This window comes from Petaurus breviceps, unplaced genomic scaffold (genome assembly GCF_028583685.1).
Source record: "Petaurus breviceps papuanus isolate PSGF00001 unplaced genomic scaffold, PetGlider_PUasm1.0 188, whole genome shotgun sequence".
Taxonomy (NCBI): domain Eukaryota; kingdom Metazoa; phylum Chordata; class Mammalia; order Diprotodontia; family Petauridae; genus Petaurus; species Petaurus breviceps.
The window spans coordinates 4,034,306-4,047,974 of NW_027185804.1; the positions used below are offsets into that span (position 1 = coordinate 4,034,306).

At 44.0% G+C, this 13,669-nt stretch overlaps 1 protein-coding gene across 5 annotated transcripts in view; it reads right to left on the minus strand.

Annotated features, from left to right (window-relative positions):
* The window catches only part of DENND2B (DENN domain containing 2B), a 142,215-nt gene that overhangs the window by 107,180 nt on the left and 21,366 nt on the right, over nucleotides 1-13,669 (minus strand). The window lies entirely within an intron of this gene.

A 13,669-nucleotide genomic window follows, 5' to 3' on the forward strand; every position in this document is an offset into this window, starting at 1 on the left:
AAAAGAATGAACTCTGGTCTTGGAACCAGGAGTTCTGATTTGAGTTTCAGCTCTAATAATAATGATTGTTATTGGGTCGGCTAGGTGGTACAATGAATAGAGCACCAGCCTTGGAGTCAGGAGGACCTGAGTTCAAATCTGACCTCAGACACCTAACACTAGCCGTGTGACCTTGGGCAAGTCACTTAACCCCAAATGCCCTACCTTCCCCCCTCCAAAAAGCAAAAGAAAAAAAAAAGAAAAAATATTATTATTATTATCATTACTGGGGAGAACACCAAAGGCAAATACAGCAGCACTGAGCATGTGATTGTAGATGGTGTGTGTACAGCCTGTCAAAGTCACAGCTAGATTAGCCTTTTAGTATGGCAGGAGCAATCATATAAGCAACAGGACCACTGTGCTCAAAGTAAATATCACGTGAATGTCAGATTGGCTTTTTTTCCAAAAGCACAGGGAAGTAACAGAAACCTATATTGATATTAAATTTAATGAGATATAGGTCGATAGAGCATGTCTGAATATGATGCAAGACCCATCCCAGTCTAATGTTCCTGTGGGGACATTTTAGTGACTGGGTTTGGTGTCACACTATGAGAAGCATAATAACGATGACAGCAATAACAAAAGCTAGCATTTCTGTAGCACCTACTATGTGCGGGGAGCTGTGGTAAGCACTTTACAAATACTATCTCGCCGGCCATTTGACACTGAGTCAGTGGGCTTCATTTGCCTTGTTTATAAAATGGGTCTAGCCCACAGTTCCTAAACTCAGCTTCTCACTTGAGCCTCTCACCACACTGACCTCTCCTTACAGCCCTCCCTCCCACTCACTGGCCTCAAAACCACAGAATTTCAGAGATGGAGGAAGGGTCTTCAATAATCTCCAAGTTCAATCCACATGAAAAAAGAATCTCACATCTATAACACACCCAACTAGCTGTCATCTAGCCCCTGCTTAAAGACATCTAATAAAAAAAGGGGGGGTCAACTGGGTGGTGCAGTGAATAGAGCACCAGCCCTGGAGTCAGGAGGACCTGAGTTCAAATCTAGCCTCAGACACTTGACACTTACTGTGTGACCTTGGGCAAGTCACTTAACCCCAATTACCCTCCAAAAAGCAAATAAATAAATAAATGAATGAATAAAACCTTAAACAAAATGATAATATTATATCGGCTTTTATTGACCTCAAACAGAGTTGATCAATCACGGGCTGTTCTAGGGGACTTAATACCCAGAGATGAATAACTCACTTCACCCATAGAGAAGCAAGGTTAATAAGTAATAACCACGGGGAAACAGCGCTATAAAAATAAGTTGTGAAGGTCCCAGAGAGGTGTGACTCTAACCTTTTCCATCCATTCTACATCCACACTCAGTCAAACAGGCAACACTGATGTTGAGTCACATACAGACCCACACACCCCCCACACACACACACACACAAAACACACATACACACACAAAGTGTTTGGGAGTTTCTGCTTCTTTGTTTTTTTCACCTCACTATTCCAAATTTATTAGAGTCCCATAGCCTTGAAACAGCATTCAGGAATGTGCCCCGGATCAAGCCAACATGCCTAGACCTTAGTTTAAGTCAACCAATCTCCTTTCTGGAGGGCTTCTTCCAAGACAGACCGGGTGGGTGGCTGGGAGGGCAGTCCTTAGACCTGCATGGTTTCAAGGCCAGGTGCCTGTTAAACATACACATACCCTACTCCCCCTACTTTCATTTCCTTTCTTGAAACATTCTTAAAATGATCACCCTGAGTGGTCTGTGATGAAGCACTCAAAGCTCCGTGCATTGCCATAATGGTGCCATATTACAGCCAACATCAGACAAATTTGTAAATGTTTTTCCACGGAATCCCAGAACATAAAAGAGGCTGATGATGTCACCTAGGCCACTTCTTTGCTTCCAGGAAATCTCCCTTCTATCTTTCCAAAGAAAACTCCACAGCCTCCTTAGTTACCTTCTCTGAGATGGCTATCAGGAAGTTTCTGAGCTTGTCCATCTAACCCCAAAACTCTCTCATTCCTAACAAGTGATAAAAATCCATGCCTGGTGGGAAAAGGCACACTTTTCCAGAGACCAATTCCTCTCTGTGAATGGACTCTGCTGGATGAGTGATGGTACACCAGCTCTCAAAGAAATCTTGCTCTGCAAATATTTAGACGCGGTCCTCTGTATTAAGCAACAATGACATTCAGGGCCAGGAAGGAGCCTTTGAGGGTATCCTGAAAGACTAGTTATGGCCCAAACCCATCAGTGTGTGACCCAGAAACATGTCCCTGGTGCATAGCTAAGGCACAAACGGCCAGCACAAGGGTCGGGATCAGGCCTGCACCACGACCCTACTCTTTAAGGCTTATACTGTGCAGCCCCAGAATGATCCATTTACATGACATTACTGACAGAGGAGATACTCCTAGCCCTGTCCTTGCATTCTCCCCTCCCCCCTTTCCTCTAAAAGCAGGGGGGCAGGAGAGGGCCCAGAACGTAAAGTATCTACTCATTCCCAGAATTAAACCGGGCTTTTCAGTCCCTTCCCACCTCCATCTCAACGCTTTCCCCCAAACTCTCAAAACCCAAGTATGTGTCTGCGTGTGCGTCTGTGTTTTATTTACATGATCCAAGTCTGTTGTTAGCAACAGGAACAAAGTCCCCCAAGGCAGAGAAGGTAAGTTTGCCAACTGGCTTTTTGCTCCCTGGCTGCTCCTGGGCCCCCAGGAGGAGGCTGGTAAAACACCCTCACTGGGTTCCCCTATGCTATCTGCACCCCAAGCCGGTGACTCCCCAGACTGGGATTCTGGCCTCTGGACAGCTGCCATTTGTGCATGTGATGGAGAACGCAGTTAGTCATTGTCCTTCCATCTTTGTCTCTGAGACCTATAAAAGCCCAAAGTCACATTCTCAGAGGCCAGACAGTTCCTCAGGAACAACCTATGTGACAAGTGGTCATCGAGTCTGCTCAAAAGCCTCTACTGAGTAGGAAACCGCCAAGGCCCAAGGGGGCTCATCCCACTTCTGTGTCCCCTCTAATTGCTTTTGTCCAACCCAAGCCTGCCTCTCTCCAGCTTCCACCCCACCGTCCCTAGCTCTAAACAAGCCTCATCCCTCTTCCCTATGGCAGACGTTGAAAGAGACAGCAAACCATTAGTTTGCCCTCAATCTTGTTTTCTCTCCATCAAACATCCCCATTTCCTTCTGTGTCCCCCTTTTTAGTCCCCCTACTAGCCTGATCACCCTTCTCTGAACTCTCCACCTTGTCAATGTTCTTCTGATAATGTGGTCCCCAGAAATGAACCCAACATTCCAGTTACAAAGGAACTCTCACCTCCCTCGTCCCAGGAGTAATGCTTATGTCAATATGTCCTGATGCTTTTGGGCAGCTGAATCACACTGCTGATTCATATTAAGTTTGTGGACCACTAAAACCCCCCAGATGAGAACTGATGTCTAGACATGCCTCCCCATACTGTCTTCATATAGCTAGGTGGCTTCATGTATACAAGTATCAGTCTCAAGTCAGAAGTATCTGAGTTTGAATTTGGCCTCAGACACTTTCTAGCGGTGAGACCCTGGGCAAGTCACTTAACCTCTGTTTGGTTCAGTTTCCTCATCTGTAAAATGGGATTAGTAATAACTTCTACCTCCCAGGGTTGTAGTGAAGAGTTGTGTAACCCTGGGTAAGTCAGTTAATCTTTGTCTGCCTGAGTTTCCTCATCTATAAAATGGGAATGATAATAGCTTCTACCCCTCACCCCCAGGGTTGTTTTGAGGTTAAACAAGATAATATCTGTAAAACACATAGCCCAGTGCCTGGCACATAGCAAATACTAAATGTTAGCTATCATGACAATGCAGGTTTTTTTTTTTTTAGCCAAATGTAGGGCTTGATTTTTATCCCTATTAAATTTCAACGTAAAGGGGAGGCTAGGTGGCACAGTGAATAGAGCACCGGCCCTGGAATCACGAGGACCTGAGTTCAAATCTGGCCTCAGACACTTGACACACTTACTAGCCGTGTGACTTTGGGCAAGTCACTTAACCCCAATTGCCCTCCAAAAAGGAAAAAAGAAATTCAATGTATTAAATTCAAACCCAAATTCTATTATCCAACACACTATCCTTCCCCTGCTGTCATATGCAAGTTTTAAAATTATTTTTTTCAAATAAAAACTTGCCCTTTCTTCTTCCCACTTCCCCCCCATCCATTGAGAAAGCAAGAAAAACCCTCTTAAAAACACACATCATTTAAAAGTTTGATGATCACTCCATTTCTTCCCCCAGCCCAGCCATTGAGAGAAATGTTGAGTAACCTAGGGTCAAGCAAGAGCCTTAAGGAGCTTAGAATCTTTACCCAGGGACCTACTCCCCAATACACAAAACAGGAACAAACAATCCAGGATAGTGTATAATCCAATGTTGAATGTTTGGGGGCCCAAATCAAGGCAGAAGAGCATGGACAGGGAAGGCTTCACAGAAGAGCAATTTTCTAAACATGATTTTTAAAAATTTTGTGTCACTTAAAAAAATACCTTCTGTGCTAGGCCTTGAATGCTTTGGTTCAGAAGAGAAAGAAGGCCATTCCAGGTGAAAAGAGAAAGATGAGGAAAGGCAGAGAAATAGGATTGAATACGGCATGCCTGGGAGAAATTATGAAATACTATTATCTATTGTTTATTTAGTCATTTTCAGTCTCACTCTTTGTGTGGCCATTTGGGATTTGGGGCGTTTTCTTACTGGAGTGGTTTCCCATTTCCCATTTCCTTCTCCAGCTCATTTGACAGATGAGGAAACTGAGGCAAAAAGGGTCAATTGACTTGCCCGGGGTCACACAGCTAGAAAGTGTCTTAGTTGCCCCACTGTTATCTCTATATGCAACCAAAGGTTGGCCACTTAGGGAAGAGGATTTATGAAGTTAAAACCTTCAGTCCCATCAATGTTACACCTTTCCACCTCTATTCAAGCTACTAACCAGCAGGCAGATAGGTGTTCATTCTAACTCTACTTAGTGTTTCCCCTCCTTTGGGAGATAAAGCAGCCAGCCTCCTGGCCTAAACCAACCTCCATCCTGATAGGAATTGAGGAGCCCAGGGCTGGCAGAGAGAAGACCCCCAAGCAATCTGGTCTAGTGGACAGAGTGCTAGACTTGGAGTCAAGACAATGTAGATTAAAATTCCACCTCTGGAATTTAAGATGTATGACTATGGAAATCTCTGAGCCTCAGTTTTCCTCATCTGAAAAACAGGAATAAATAATAGCTACCCCAGCAGATTGTTGTGAGGTACCTATAAGATGATAGATGTAAATGTGCCAGATAAATGCCAACGGGCATTCATTTGTTTTATATCCTTCCTGCACTCTTCCCAGGCTCATCCCAAATCTCCAGTCACCCATGAGAAGTTATGAGCTTGGCTTTCACCACAATTGCCTGAGACGCTTTCCCTTCACTGATCCCCTGGGAATTCCCAGGTTGGTCTGTAAAAAAGAGAGTCTCCGACATTCTGACCTCAGCTTTCAGACAACAAAAATACCTCTTGAAGGAATCTGCAAACTCCTCCATCCACCAGGCTCTGGGAAGGCTGAGCCAGGCCTGGTCTCAACCCCTGGCAACCTGCTGGGGAACAGAAATCCATTCCTCCGCTAATGAGGGGGTTTCCAGGGAGGAAGGGAGGCAAAGGACCCTTTCAGGACTGGTGGTCCTAGGCCCCAGGGCAAGAGATTGGGGTGCAGCTGGCCACAGTAGAGACCCAACGCCCAGCTGGAAGGCCTCCTATAAACATCTCCTTTCCAGGACACTTCTGGGGGCAGAAGCGTCTAGCCTTCAAAATTCTCTAAAGGTCATGCAGACTGACTGTCCTTGGCTTGTCACTTGAGCTGAGTAAAATGTCCAAAATGGGGCCAGGAGAAGAGTTCAGGATAAGCAGGCCATATCCTTCTCTATTTTCAAATCTGCTAAGGGGAAAGTCAGGCAGAGGACAATAGGAACCAGACCCTCCCAGGGAAATACAATGGGGATTTCTTAGTGTTGTTGGGTGGGGTGAGGGAAGCAATAGGCCAGCTTATTATCCCTTGAAGTGAATTCCACTGAGAATACTTCCTAAAACGACAGGCTTAAGTTAAGCTGTTTGCCCACCTGTATCAGAGGCTACCAGGCTGGGGAGAGAGTGGTCAGGAAGGAGAGGCAGGAAGCCCTACCCTAGAGGTTGTTGGGTTTAGTGGGGTGCCTCATACCCAACAGCGTATCCCCCAAACTCCTCCTCACAGGTCACTGAAGCACATGGTAGCACGCCAAATAAGTCACTTGCTGCAGAACTTCCAACCTAATTACAGCCCTGATAATAAAAAGTCTTTGTTGGTGTTCAGTCACGTCCAACTCTTTGTGACCACATTTGGGGTTTTCTTGGCAAAGATGCTGGAATGGTTTGCCATGTCTTTCTCCAGTTCATTTGACAGATGAGGAAACTGAGGCAGAGTCAAGTGACTCACCCAAGGTCACACGGCTAGTATCTGAGACAGTTTTGAACTCAGGTCTTTCCTGACTCCAGACCCAGCATTGTAACCACTGTGTTAGCTAACTGTTCCAGTAAAGACTAGCTGATATTTATATAATGCTTTAAGGCCCAGAAAGTGCTTTACAGACATTGTTTTCTAAGCCTCACAACTCTCCTGTGAGGCAGATACCATTGTCCCCATGTTAACAGATAAGCAGGACTTCGTAAGCTCAGAGGGCTTTAGTGGTCTGTCCATAGTCAAACAGCTTTTGCATGTCAGACACAGGATTTGTACCCAGGTCTTCTGCCTAGGAACTATTCAATTCAATTCAATTCAATCTGAATATTTATTAACCACCTACTATGTACCAGACACTGTGCTAAGTACTGGGGATACAAAAAGTGACAAAAGACAGTCCTTGCCCTCAAGGAGCTTCCAGGACAAGCTATACACAGGATAAACAGGAAATAATCAGTAGAAGGAAGGCACTAGGAATTAAGAGGGGCAGGAGGTGGCAGACTGGTTGGGCCTTATAGAAAGCCAGGGAGGTCAGTGGTCTGAGTGGAGGAGGGAGAGCATTCTAAGCATGGGGGATGGCCAGAGAAAATGTCTGGACCTGAGATGCGCAATGGCCAGGAGGCCGGCATCACTGAATAGAAGGGGGCATGGCAGGTAGGCAGGTGTAAGAAGAGTGGAAAGGCATGAGGAGGCTATTTATAAAGGGCTTTGAATGTCCTGTGCAGATGCCTATTCACTACACCATGCTGTCCCACCGTAATAACTGGCATCTTCCATGCCCGTGAAGGGTTACAAAGAACATTACATACGTTATCTCACTTGATACTCAGAGCAGGCCCACTGGATCCTTAGGGAGACACAGCTTTGGTTCTAACGCTGCCCTCAGAAAGCCCAGGAGGGCGGTTTCTGAGCTCTTTCTGAAGATAAAGACAGTGATGAAGCCTCCTGGACTGCCGCTGCCTGGCCATCTGTCTGAGGCTGCCCCATTAAGTACAGGAGAGGCCACAGGAAAGTCTGGCAACCAAAGCGGGGAGTGAGGTTCACACTTGGTAGAACTGGGGAAGCAAAAACCCAGAATATGAAGTGAACCATGAAAAGGGGGTGACATTTCTCTTTGCAGGGGTTCTTAGCCCAGAACCAGAGAACCTAATTTTAAAAATATTTTGATAACTCTATTTTCATGTAACAATTCTTCTGTAATCCTATTTTATTTTGTGTGTTTAAAAACGCTGTTTTATGAAAGGGACCATGGGTTTCTCCAGACTATCTAAGGGGTCTATGACATAAAACAATTGAGAAGCCCTGCTGCATTATGGGAACTTTGACGTGCACACTTGGGTATATCCCTCTTTCCTCTGATTTTGTTCTTTGTGGCCCCTTGACAAGCATCAGCTTTCAGAACGGCATTTCCCAAAACCATGTTCTGCGTAGTAGGAACAGGAGTCCAGTAGAAAATTTCAGTAACAGCATTATGTTCCCCTCTAAAATGCTAAATATGGAATTACCTGGGTCACTTATTATATAAAATATTTATTACACACAGTGGTTTTTCAGTATTAAAATAAGCTTAGTTGCTTCTATTTTGGTCCAAAATTATCCCAGCCCTGTGGTTTGTTGTCCCATGCCATAATCAGTGGTATGTCTACATCCTTCTAGCCCAGCATCTCAAAATCAAATATAAGTAACATTAAGTGCTTACTATATAGGCAGTATTGGGCTAGAGTGGAAACAAGACAGAAAGCCAGGCTAAAATACATTCCCTACCTTCATGAGATTTATGTGTGGGAATAAAACACATACAAAAATGGTAATTATTGTAATACACAATAAATACACTGAAGAACTTATGAAAAGGGTTAAGGGTCTGGAGTTCATGCCCTACAGAGGCTGACCAAAGAAACATGAAATGTTTGATTTGAAGGAATGTCCTTTGGAGTAGATTAGATCTGTTTTGTCAGGCCCCTGAAGGCAGAACCAAAAACAGGATGGATGTTGTAAAGAAGAAAATTGGCGCTAGATGTTAGGAAAAACTTTTTAGCAATTAGAGGTACCCAAAGTGAAATGGGCAGCTTTTGGAGATAAGCAGTCAATAAATATTTGCTAAAAATGTAACATGTACAAGGCAGTATGTTAAATGCTGGGGCTATGAATATAGGCAAAAGACACTCCCTGCTCACAAGGGTCAGACAGACAACATGCAAACGATGTAGATAGTGTCTTCAAGAAAAAGCTGGATGACCACCAGTCATGTATGTTGTCTACAAGCCTGTACAGGTACCAGTTTTAGGTTAGATGACCATTGAGGTCCATTCCAATATTGAGATTCTGAGTTTTATCAATATATCCCAAGCCCAAAAGTGTACTGTGGTCAAATCTGTCTGGAAATGCTATCTTTGAGGATTGGCCTGATGTTCTGAGGACAGAAACATACATAATGACAATGCCAGAACCACGGCAGGTCGTCGGCCAATTTTAAACAATGGTATTCATTATAGAGCCCGAGAGTGTACGTGTCCAGGGAAAAAGCTGACTGAGTCTTACCCTTGGGGTCAATCAAGTTCTGAATTTCCTTGAGAAGCCGTGAAATCCTGTCACATTTATTACTCATCCAAGACCCTCAAGGGCTGGGAAGGGGCCCTAAGAAGTTATATCATCCCAGTGGTACCCCAGTAAGAATCCCCTAACAACTGGTCACTCAGCCTCTTTTTTTTTTTTTTGGAGGGAGGAAGGCAGGGCAATTGGGGTTAAGTGACTTGCCCCAGGATCACATGGCTAGTAAGTGTGTCAAGTGTCTGAGGCTGGATTTGAACTCAGGTCCTTCTGACTCCAGGGCTGGTGCTCTATTCACTGAGCCACCTAGCCACCCCTACTCAGCCTCTTCTTGAAGACTCCCAATGAGGGGGGGCACAGTGTTGATCATTCTGCTCCTGGAGAACACTCTGTGATAAAACCATTTGTTACAACAAGCCTAAATCTGCCCCTGCAATGATCCTAGGTCTGCCTACCAGTCCTAAGCAAAATGTGAATAATTCCTCTTCCACAAGACAGGCCTTTAAATATTTGAAGAGAGACTTGTGTACACACACACACACACACACACACACACACACACCATCCTGTCTTCTTCTGGCTACACATCTCTAGTTGGCATTGGGCTTTAGTCACCATCCTGATCACCTTTCTATAGTATGGACTGGCTTCTCCTTATCAGCTTTCTTTCTCTAGGTTTTCTTTTTATTTAAGTGAATTTTTTTCAACAATCATGTTTTTCCTCCTGCTTTTGCAGATGTCACTGCAACTGAAAAAAGCCCAAGAGAGGTCAGGTACATATGCTCCCCTTAGCTCAGTCTCCCCTCATTCCATCAGCCATTTGACTAAACAAAATTCTCCGAAATGGATATAATTGCCTCGGTCGAGGGCAAGGGCCAGTCCTAAAGTTACTGCCTGCCTTCCTATACATCTTCCCAATCCAAAAAGGCCATAACATGGGACTTCTGAAGTGCCCAGTGTTAATGTTATCTATGAGTGAAAACGACTTAATTTCCAGGTCAAAAACAGACTCAAAGATAAAGCAAAGATCAGTGTGTGGTCCACCATTTACATCAAAAGACCTGGAGGGGAGAAAGGGAAAGGAAGGTATGTGGTTTGTTGGCTAGCTCAGATAAGAGTTCATGTTTAGTGAGATTTGACATCTTTATCTCTACATATTTAAATGCAAGAATTATACTGTGAAAAAAGAGCTAGATTTAGACTCAGAGGACCTCAGTTCAAATCCTGGTCTTGTTAACTTTGGGTGAATCACTGAACCTCTCTGGGGCCGTTTCCTTACCTATGAAATAATGATAATTAGGCTAAATGACCTGTCAGGTGTCTTCTGGCTCTACAGCTGTGATCCTAGGATCTTTTATTGAACATATGATATCATGGGCAAGACAAACCTACTCCTTCCCCCACCCATGGTTCATCTGGTTGGTACTGCTTCCCCTCACCTCAACTTTGCTAGTCCCTACAATCTTCAGAACCCTATCAGCAGTCCAAATAACCAATGGGTAAATGCATAAAATGGAAGAACTTTAATCACACTTCTAGTTCCCCATGCTTAAAGTCCATTTGCATCTGGGTCAAAGAGACCCAAAAGCATAGAAGTAAAGCTCAGAATCAAAAGGAATGAGAAAAGGTGGGGACATATCTACAGTATGGGGACACTGAGGCTCTTTTGGAAGCCTCCAAGGGAAGATAGCCACCATAGGACACCAGGAACTAGCAAGGCCAGTCTCCCCCTCAAAGTGCAAGGGAAACATTACAATCTCTTCTCTCAGAGGTTAGCTGATAAAATCTGGGTAGAGATGGTCCTATTACCAGCATTACCAACATGAATGAATTCCTTAAACAGTTGTACAGAAATGGAGTCTGGAGCATCCCTAAACAGAAGGCTCCTCTGTACTTGGATAGCCAACCAGGAGAAAAGAGGCATCTTCTACAAAAAACAAGTCCTCAATATCAGGGTACTTCTCCCCACCCCCATTCTTTTCTTGTGGCATTCCCCTTCCTTGTCCATTTATTCAACAGAACATGGTTATCTAAAGACACAGACAACATAAGGCAAATCAATCTCAGGCGCCTAATCTGAGGTCATTCACCTCAGTTTGGCACTGGTCCACATGTAGCCCAGGTTTTTTCAGTTCTTTCTGTTTCCCTTTCCTACTTCATTCTTCCTCTCAACCTGTCAAAGGCATCTCAGTTCTCCTGTATCACTGAAAAAAATAACTTACTCTTCAGTCCCCTACTTGGTATTTCAATTCCAAATCAATATCACTCCCCTTTCCTGGAACCCCAAACTATGAAGCGTCCCAGGTTTCTAACTACAAAATCAGCCTATGTTATGCTTTATCTTTTCTGGGCACAGCCTCCAAAATCAACTGACTTAAGCTGCCCATGCCTGAAAAGTAGTCTGATTTCATTATCTTCAATTTTTTTCTAAAAGCATCAAACTTTGTGAACTTTTTTTCTCTAAGTGTTTCTTCCCAGCTCCTCCCCAATTCTAAGTTCTCATTCCCACACCTCACTCCCAAGGGTTCTTTCTCCCAGGCAAAATCTCCTGACCTATTTGCCTTTTCTCAGAGCCAACATCTTTCAAAGTCAGTTATGCTTCACCATTCCTACTAGATGAAAGGGTTCTTAAGTCACATGTGATTTTGACAGGTGGTGGGTCTTTTAATCTGTTGTTGGGGTTTTTTTCCCATAGAACCTGAGCCTACTTTGCTTCCATATGATTAGCGATAGGAGGATTCCTTTTATCCCATCAGAACCAGGCTCAATGATGTCATTCTATAGAGAAAACACCTTCAATGAAGCCCTTGGACCACAAGGCTGACTGAGATCTTGTATGACCTATCTCTTCTCTTTACATACTTACACACTTCTCTATATCCCATTCAGAGCTTATAACAGGACAGGTTCTCATCGATTATCAAACTCATGCAGGGTCCTCAGTGCCAACCTGCACTGGCTAGGCCCAAGTACACCAGCTGCCTTAGCTGGCGAATGGGAATGCAGATAGAGACTGACTGAATCAATACAGGTACCAGGCCTAAGCAGATGACTTCTTACCTTAATACCACTGCTCAGCAGGAGGCAATCAATTTACTACTATCAGTTCATTCACCATGATTAGACAGTCAATCAGCCCACAAGCATTTATGAAGCATGTGTTAGATTGTTGTGTCATTTTTCAATCATGTCTGATTTTCTTAGCAAAGATACTGGAGTGGTTTGCCACTTCCTTCTCCAGACTATTTTACAGATGAGGAAACTGAGGCAAACAGGGTTTAAGTGACTTGCCCAGGGTCACACAGCTAGTAAGTGTCTGAGACCAGATTTGAACTCATGAAGATGAGTTTTCCTGACTCCAAGCCCAGTGCTCTATTCACTATGACACCAAATAAAATATAGTCCCTGCCCTCAAGGAGTTCCAGTTCTATCTGGGGACACAACATGTTCATGCATAAATACATACAAAATCAATTAAAAGTAATTTTTAATTAAGTGGTTTTTAATTTTAACGCTTTAGCAAGTGGGAGGATTGGAAAAGGCCCTGTGCAGAAGGAAGCACCTGAACTAAGCCTTGAAAGGAGTTAGGGAAAGTAAGAAGCAAAGGTGAGGAAGGACAGTATGCCAGGCATGAAGGTCAATTAGTGCCAAGGCACAGAGATGAGATGTGGCTTGCCCAGGGTGAGGAACAGCCAGTTTGTCTGGACAATAAAACATGGTAAGAGGAGTAATATACAATAAGGCTGGAAAGACTGGGGCCAGGTTGTATGTGCCTTCAAATGCCCACAAGAGGAGTTGAGATTTGCTCCTAGAGGTAAGAGGGGGGCACTGGCATTCCCTCAGTAGGGGAGTGACACAATGAGGTCCATACTTTGGTAAAAATCCCTCTGGTGGCTGTGTGGGAGATGGATTAGAGCAGGGAGGGAAATGAAGTATGAAGCTATTTCAACAGTCCTGGCAAGAGACTGAAGGAAAGTGCAAAGACCATGCAAATAGAGATATGGAGACTAGATATGGAGGGACAACTGGCAGATTATATAGGACCCTGAAATTTGGGACCTTCCCTATCAAGGATGAATGAATGGAATGAAATCTGTTACAGGAAGCTTTAGCCACACTTTCAACAACTTGTCCCTAAACGGATAGAAGTAGAAAAATGAGCTCAAACTTAGCATATAGTAGGTGCCTAATAAATGCTTATTTATTCCCTTCCCATCTCCCAGATCACTGTATCTCACAGGTGGTTTCCTAGCTTAGTCATTAACTAAATGTTACCACGTTCACAAAATCCTGCCGCACTTCATTCAAAACCACATATAGGAGGAGCTAAAATTGCAAAGAAAGAAAATCCTGGCTTTTGCAAAGATTTAAGTGACGTTAAACATGAAAGACAGGTGGGACCACAGAGAGACCAAGGGAAAAAGAGAGAAATAGGATCCTAAAGAGAAACAGAAGGCAAGTAATACAGAAGGAGGGAGGGAGGGAGGGAGAGAGAGAGAGAGAGAGAGAGAGAGAGAGAGAGAGAGAGAGAGAGAGAGAGAGAGAGAGAGAGAGAGAGAGAGAGAGAGAGAGAGGAAGAGAGAGAGAGAGAGAGAG